The 8,032-nt window shown below is 42.4% G+C and overlaps 1 pseudogene; it reads right to left on the reverse strand.

Annotated features, from left to right (window-relative positions):
* Positions 1–1,620: 1,620 nt before the first annotated feature.
* Positions 1,621–2,882, reverse strand: LOC112835531 (sulfiredoxin-1 pseudogene; annotated as a pseudogene).
* Between the last annotated feature and the right edge of the window lie 5,150 nt (positions 2,883–8,032).

Raw genomic sequence — 8,032 nt, forward strand, 5'->3', positions numbered from 1 at the left:
GAGTGGGGAAACTGGTTGCAGAGACGGAGCCAAGGAGCGGGCTCTCAGCTCAGGGTTGCCATAAACCACGATCCACAGCACAGTGGGGCCACTGCTCTTCCAGCAGGGACCCAACAAGCGGCAGATACAGGGAGACTCCTCTTCCTCCCCCGGGAGGAGCAGCGCGGGAGTGCACCACAGGGATCTGCTGGGTTTGGAGACTCCACACAGGGTCAGGTGCCAGAGATAGAAACACTCGGTCACAGGCCAGGTGAGCACGGAGTGCGGACAGACACCAGGGAGACGGGAGTGATGGACTGCTTTTCTCTGGGGGCTCACTGAGGAGTGGGGCCCAGAGTTCTTGGCTCCTCTGGGCAGAGATTGGGAGGCCGCTGTTTTCACTCTCATCCTCCAAAGCTGTATGGAAAGTTTGCTGGGAACAAAATCTCCCAAGAGCAAACCCGAGCAGATTACTTAGCCTGGCACCCCGCAAGAGTGGTGCAAATCCACCTCCGGCAAAGACATTTGAGAACCACTGCAACAGGCGCTTCCCCCAGAAGATCAGCAAGAACAGCCAGCCAAGACCAAGTTTACCCATCAATGAGAATGGCAGAACTCCAGCACGAGGGAAATATTGCACATAGAATTCATGGTTTTTTTCCCATGATTCTTTAGTCTTTCAAAGTTAATATTTTTAATTATCCTTTTTTTCTTTTTTTTTTCTTTTTTTTTTTTATTAAATGAGCTTTTATTTGGGAATGATTTTTGACTTACAAGCTGCAAAGAGAGTAAAGAGTTCCCCCAAATTCTGCACCCAGCCTACCCCACCATCACCTTACGTTTTACATGTACATTTGTCAAAACTAAGAGACTGAGACTGGTATATTATTAAAATCCACACCTTATTCAGATCTCCAGTTTTTCCACCAATGTCCTTTTTTTGGTTCTAGGATATTACACTGCATTTAGGACTATATTCATTTTACATTTAAACTGGTCACCTCAGTCATCTTTCCCTGGGACAGAGAATGGGTGGGAAAGCTGTTGTCTTGGTTACTGAGCTGGGAAAACTGAGGCTTGAAAACATCCAGGGACCGAGATCCCTTAGCAGAACAGTGAGAGCAAAACCTGCTTCACTTTGCACCCTTCCTGTCCTTCTCTCCTTCACCCAGGACTCTTGTTTTCAGAAGCCCCTTTGGAATGTCCCATCTGGCCTACCCCCACCCCACCAGTGCAGACCATGACAGATGCCCCTAGTAGAGCAGGCCCAGCCCTGGGAGAGATCCATCTGCCTTGCAGCTTCTACTTTCACTCTCATGATACTCTGAAGCCATGTCAGGAAGCCTGAGCGAAACTGCTGGTGAGACTGCAGCATGAACGAGGACAAAGTCACCCAGCCTCCAGCCTGCCAAATGCCAGACAAGTGAGTAGGGCCATCTTAGACCATCCAGCCCTATTCGAGGTAATAGCTGACTGCCTGCAGCCTTTGGAGTGATGCTGGGCTAGCCCAGCAGAACTATCCCCATGTGTCCAGCCCAAATTGCAAACCTGCAGAACTGTAGGCAAATGAATGACGTGCATTCAGCTGTCAAGTTTGGAGATGGTCTGTTACACGGCAAAGACTAGCTGATACACAATTCCTTATTTCTCTCTTGGTAATGGGATTTTATTTCAGGAAGCGGTGTGCCGGTTCCACAGGATGGAGTATGAAGGGTCTACTGGTTATGACAATTCTGTTCCCTGCCATCTTGGCTTTCTTCGCAGCCAGGGGTGGCAACTGTAGCTGGTTTGGGCCAAGGAGACCTAAGTAGAAATATGCAGGGGGTAGCACAGGAAACAGGCCTCTGAAAAAGGTCTGACTTCATGATAGAAGTCGACAGCTGGCTTGGCCCTTCTTCCTCCCCCACACCTTTCTTCCTTGAACACAGCCACAATTTCTGGAGGTCCAGCAGCTATCTTTGACCACGAAGTAACAAGGCCAAATGGAATCAGAGATGTGAGTCCTATCTTCACTGGGGTGCTGAAGCAATACCACCTCTCTCCAGAATTCACGCTGTGTGGACAGACTTCTCTTTGTTTAAGCCACTGTAACCTAGGCTTTCCTTTACTTGCAGCTGAACGTATTCCACATAATGGGAGATACACAGACAAAAATGTAGGACCTCATGCTTGGGAATCTGGAGCCAGGAACAGGTCGCTCTCCCAACCCATCTCCTTTTCCATTTCATTCTCTCAAGAATACCTCGAGAGCAAAGACACGTCCCCGTTTCTGCAGCAGTGGGATCTGGGGCTCCCACATTGTTCAGTAATGAGTCCACGGTCTTGCAGCTAGTGGAACAGGTGCTCAGAGTCAGACCGCCCCCTAGGCACAGAGCACGTGCCCCTGAGCCCGATCGCTTCCTGCATGGCCTGGTGCCCTAGAGGCCAGGTTGTGTCTTCCGGGCTCTTGGGAGTATTGGGAGGTGCCAAGGAGGCTGCTATTGTAAGTCTGGTGTTGAAGCACCCAGGTACACCCTGAGGTCTGAGAGGGTGGACCGGACAAGCGTGGCAGGGATGGTCTCTCGCTGCAGCTGCTGGTAGGCCGCATAGCGGTGGCAGCCCCCAAAGGAGTAGAAGTAGTCACCACCCTGGGCCCCTTTGATCCAGAGGACGTCAATAGAGGGGACGCTGTCTGGATCCTCCCGGATCGTGTCCACGAGGCTCTGCACCTTGGCCGGGTCCAGCACGGACGGCAGTGCCCGGATGAGCACGCTCAGCGGCACGTTGCGCACCGCGGCGATGCAGCCCGAGTGGATGCTGCCGCCCTGCGCGCCGCTGCTCGGCCCGGGTCCCCCAGGAGCCCCACGGCCGACCCCGGCCCCGGCCCCGGCCCTGCCCAGCGCTCCTCCCGCGCGCAGCCCCATCGCTCCGCCGCCCTTTCCCTTTTTCAACCAACATCTTATCAATCCCTTTTTTAAAAAAAATATTTTTTATTTTTCATTTTTAAAGTCATTCTATCCCTTCATAGTAGTTAACCTTATTTTTGGTGTATATATATATATGCATTTATATATATAATGCATTAAATATATATATAAATATATATATATTTATATATATATATAATGTTATATATATATGTATAGATATAAGTTGTTCTCTCTTTAAAATTTTGGGATACAGTTTCATCTAACACACTAAAATATACCCTAAATCTCTAGTGAATGGCTTTGTTCTAGTCTCCTGCCTGATCACATTCTCTCCTTAATTTTTTTAATCCTCTTCTTTCTTTTTTCAACCAACTTCTTATCATAATTCCTTTATAAAATCTTTTATAACTTTCATCTTTACAGTCATATTCCATCCCTTCATCATATTTACCATTATTTTTGTACTTACATAAGTTTTTCCTTCTTTAAAATTTTGGGAGGCACTTTCATCTAACAGACCAAAATACGCCCAAAATCTAGTGTGTGGCACTGATCTAAGCACCAGGCTGATCATATTTGAACATATTCTTTTTTTTTCTTTTTGTTTTTTCTTTCTTTCCCTTTCTTTTCCCCTATTTTCAGGTCTCTTCTGATTTGTTTAGTCTACATTTTTCTGGGGTCGTTGTTACCCGGTTACCATTTTGGTCTCTCATTCATCTATTCTCCTCTGGAAAAATGACAAGATGGAAAAAATGACCTCAAAAAAAAAAAAAAAAGAACAAGAGGCAGTACCGACTGCCAGGAACCTACTCAATACAGACATTAGTACAATGTCGGAACTAGAGTTCAGAATGATGATTTTAAAGATACTAGCTGGGCTTGAAAAAAGCATGGAAGTTATTAGAGAAACCCATTCTGGAGAAATAAAAGAACTAAAATCTAACCAAGTCAAAATCAAAAACGCTATTAATGAGGTGAAATAAAAAAATGGGGGTTCTAACTGCTAGGAGAAATGAGGCAGAAGACAGAATTAGTGGTATAAAAGACCAAATGATGGAAAATAAAGAAGCTGAGAAAAAGAGAGATAAACAACTACTGGATCACAAGGGCAGAATTCGAGAGATAAGCGATACATTAGAACAAAACAATATTAGAATAATTGGGATCCCAGAAGAAGAAGAAAGAGAGAGAGGGGCAGAAGGTATATTGTAGCAAATTATAGCAGAGAAATTCCCTAATTTGGGGAAAGAAACTGGCATAAAAATCCAGGAGGCACAGAGAAACCCCCCTCAAAATCATTAAAAATAGGTCAACACCCCGACATCAAACAGTAAAACTTACGAGTCACAGAGACAAAGAGAAAATCCTGAAAGCAGCTCGCGAGAAGAGATCCATAACCGACAATGGTAGAAACATTAGATTGGCAACAGACCTATCCACAGAGACCTGGCAGGCCAGAAAGGACTGGCATGATATATTTAGAGCACTAAATGAGAAAAAAATGCAGCCAAGAATACTATATCCAGCTTGGCTGTCATTGAAAATAGAAAGAGAGATAAAAAGCTTCCAGGACAAAAACTAAAGGAATTTGCAAACACGAAATCATTTCTACAAGAAATATTGAAAGGGGTCCTCTAAGCAAAGAGAGAGCCTAAAAGCAACACAGACCAGAAAGGAACACAGACAATATACAGTAACAGTCACCTTACAGGCAGTATAATGGCACTAAATTCATATCCTACAATAGTTACCCTGAATGTAAATTGGCTAAATGCCCCAATCAAAAGACACAGGGTGTCAGACTGGATAAAAAAAACAAGACCCATCGATATGCTGTCTGCAAGAGACTCATTTTAGACCCAAAGACACCCCCAGATTGAAAGTGAGGGGGTGGAAAACCATTTACCATGCTAATGGACACCAAAAGAAAGCTGGGGTGGCAATCCTTTATTCAGACAAAATAGATTTTAAACCAAAGACTGTAATAAGAGATGAGAAAAGACACTATATCCTCCTTAAAGGGTCTATCCAACAAGAAAATCTAACAATTGTAAATATCTATGCCCCTAACATGGGAGCAGCCAATTATATAAGCCAATTAATAACAAAAGCAAAGAAACACATCGACAACAATACAATAATAGAGGGGGACTTTAACACCCCCCTGACTGAAATGGACAGATCATCTAAGCAAAAGATCAACAAGGAAATAAAGACTTTAAATGACACACTGGAACAAATGGACTTCACAGATAGATTCAGAACATTCCATCCCAAAGCAACAGAATTCACATTCTTCTCTAGGACCCATGGAACATTCTCCAGAATAGGTCACATCCTAGGTCACAAATCAAGTCTCAAATGACACCAAAAGATTGGAATCATTCCCTGCATATTTTCAGACCACAATGCTTTGAAACTAGAACTCAATCACAAGAGGAAAGTCAAAAAGAACTCAAATACATGGAGGCTAAAGAGCATCCTACTAAAGAATGAATGGGTCAACCAGGAAATTAAAGAAGAATTAAAAAAATTCATGGAAACAAATGAAAATGAAAACACAACTGTTCAAACCTTTGGGATACAGCAAAGGCGGTCCTGAGAGGAAAGTATATGGCAATACAAGCCTTTCTCAAGAAACAAGAAAGGTCTCAAATACACAACCTCGCCCTACACCTAAAGGAGCTAGAGAGAACAGCAAATAAAGCCTGAACCCTGCAGGAGAAGAGAAATAATAAACATCAGAGCAGAAATCAATGAGATAGAAACCAAAAGAACAATAGCACAGATCAACAAAACTAGGAGCTGGTTCTTTGAAAGAATTAAGATTGATAAACCCCTGGCCAGACTTACCAAAAAGAAAAGAGAAATGACCCAAATCAACAAAATCATGAATGACCAAGGAGAGATCACCACCAACACCAAAGAAATACAAACAGTTATAAGAACATATTACGAGCTAGTATATGCCAGCAAATTAGATAATCTGGAAGAAATGGATGCATTCCTGGAGATGTATCAACTACCAAAACTGAACCAAGAAGAAATAGAAAACCTGAACAGACCTATAACCACTAAGGAAATTGAAGCAGTCATCAAAAATCTCCCAACAAACAAAAGCCCAGGGCCAGATGGCTTCCCAGGGGAATTCTACCAAACATTTGAAGAAGAATTACTGCCTATTCTTCTGAAACTGTTCCAAAAAATAGAAATGGAAGGAAAACTTCCAAACTCATTTTATGTGGCCACCATTATTACCTTGATCCCAAAACCAGACAAAGACCCTATCAAAAAGGAGAATTACAGACCTATATCCTTGATGAAGATGGATGCAAAAATTCTCACCAAAATACTAGCCAATGGGATCCAACAGTACATTAAAAGGATTATTCACCATCACCAAGTGGGATTTATCCCTGGGCTGCAAGGTTGGTTCAACAACCGCAAATCAATGTGATACAATACATTAATCAAAGAAAGAACAAGAATTGTATGATCCTCTCAATAGATGCAGAAAAAGCATTTGACAAATTACAGCATCCGTTCTTGTTCAAAATTCTTCAGAGCATAGGGATAGTGGGTACATACCTTAATATCATAAAGGCCATGTATGAAAAACCCACAACAAATATCATTCTCAATGGGGAAATACTGAGAGTTTTCCCCCTAAGGTCAGGAACATGGCAGGGGTGTCCACTATCACCACTGTTATTCAACATAGTATTAGAAGTCCTAGCCACAGCAATCAGACAACAAAAAGAAATAAAAGGCATCCAAATTGGCAAAGAAGAACTCAAACTCTCACTCTTTGCAGATATGATATTTTATGTGGAAAACCCAAAAGACTCTACCACAAAACTGCTAGAACTCATACAGACATTCAATAAAGTGGCAGGATAGAAAATCAATGCACAGAAATCAGTGGCATTTCTATACACCAACCACAAGACAGAAGGAAGAGAAATTAAGGAGTCGATCCCATTTACAATTGCATCTAAAACCATAAGATACCTAGGAATAAATCTAACCAAAGAGGCAAAGAATCTGTACTCAGAAAACTATAAAATACTCATGAAAGAAATTGAGAAAGACACAAAGAAATGGAAAAATGTTCCATGCTCATGGATTGGAAGAACAAATATTGTGAAGATGTCAGTGCTACTGAAAGGAATCTACACATTCAATGCAATCCCCATCAAAATACCATCAACTTTTTCCAAAGAAATGGAACAAATAATCCTAAAATTTGTATGGAACCAGAAAGCCTTCGAATAGCCAGAGGAATGTTGAAAAAGAAAAGCAAAGTTGGCGGCATCACAATTCTGGACTTTAAGCTCTATTACAAAGCTGTCATCATCAAGACAGCATGGTACTGGCCCAAAAACAGACACATAGATCAATGGAACAGAATAGAGAGCCCAGAAATGGACCCTCAACTCTATGGTCAACTAATCGTCGACAAAGCAGGAATGAATGTCCAATGGCAAAAAGATAGTCTCTTCAACAAATGGTGTTGGGAAAATTGGTCAGCCAATGGAGAAGAATGACCATTTCCTTACACCACACACAAAATAGACTCAAAATGGTTGAAAGACCTAAATGTGAGACAAGAGTCCACCGAAATCCTAAAGGAGAACACAGGCAGCAACCTCTTCGACCTCAGCCGCAGCAACTTCTTCCTAGAAACATCGCCAAAGGCAACGGAGGCAAGGGCAAAAATGAACTATTGGGAGTTCATCAAGATAAAAAGCTTTTGCACAGCAAAAGAAACAGTCAACAAAACCAAAAGACAAACGACGGAATGGGAGAAAATATTTCCAAATGACATAACAGATAAAGGGCTAGTATCCAAAATCTATAAAGAACTTCTTAAACTCAACACCCAAAGAACAAATGATCCAATCAAGAAATGGGCAGAAGACATGAACAGACATTTTTCCAAAGAAGACATCCAAATGGCCAACAGACACATGAAAAAGTGCTCAACATCACTCAGTATCAGGGAAATCCAAATCAAAACCTCAATGAGAAGCCTAAGGTTTTTACTACATCATAGAGTTAAAAGCTACTTCTGATTTCTGCTAGTAAAGAAATGAAAAAGAAGCCTAGAATGCCCCACCTAGAAGAGCCTGGGTATTATCTGG

The sequence above is a fragment of the Callorhinus ursinus genome, unplaced genomic scaffold, assembly GCF_003265705.2.
Source record: "Callorhinus ursinus isolate GAN/ISIS: 27379988/994484 unplaced genomic scaffold, GSC_fseal_2.0 scaffold4, whole genome shotgun sequence".
Taxonomy (NCBI): Eukaryota; Metazoa; Chordata; class Mammalia; order Carnivora; family Otariidae; genus Callorhinus; species Callorhinus ursinus.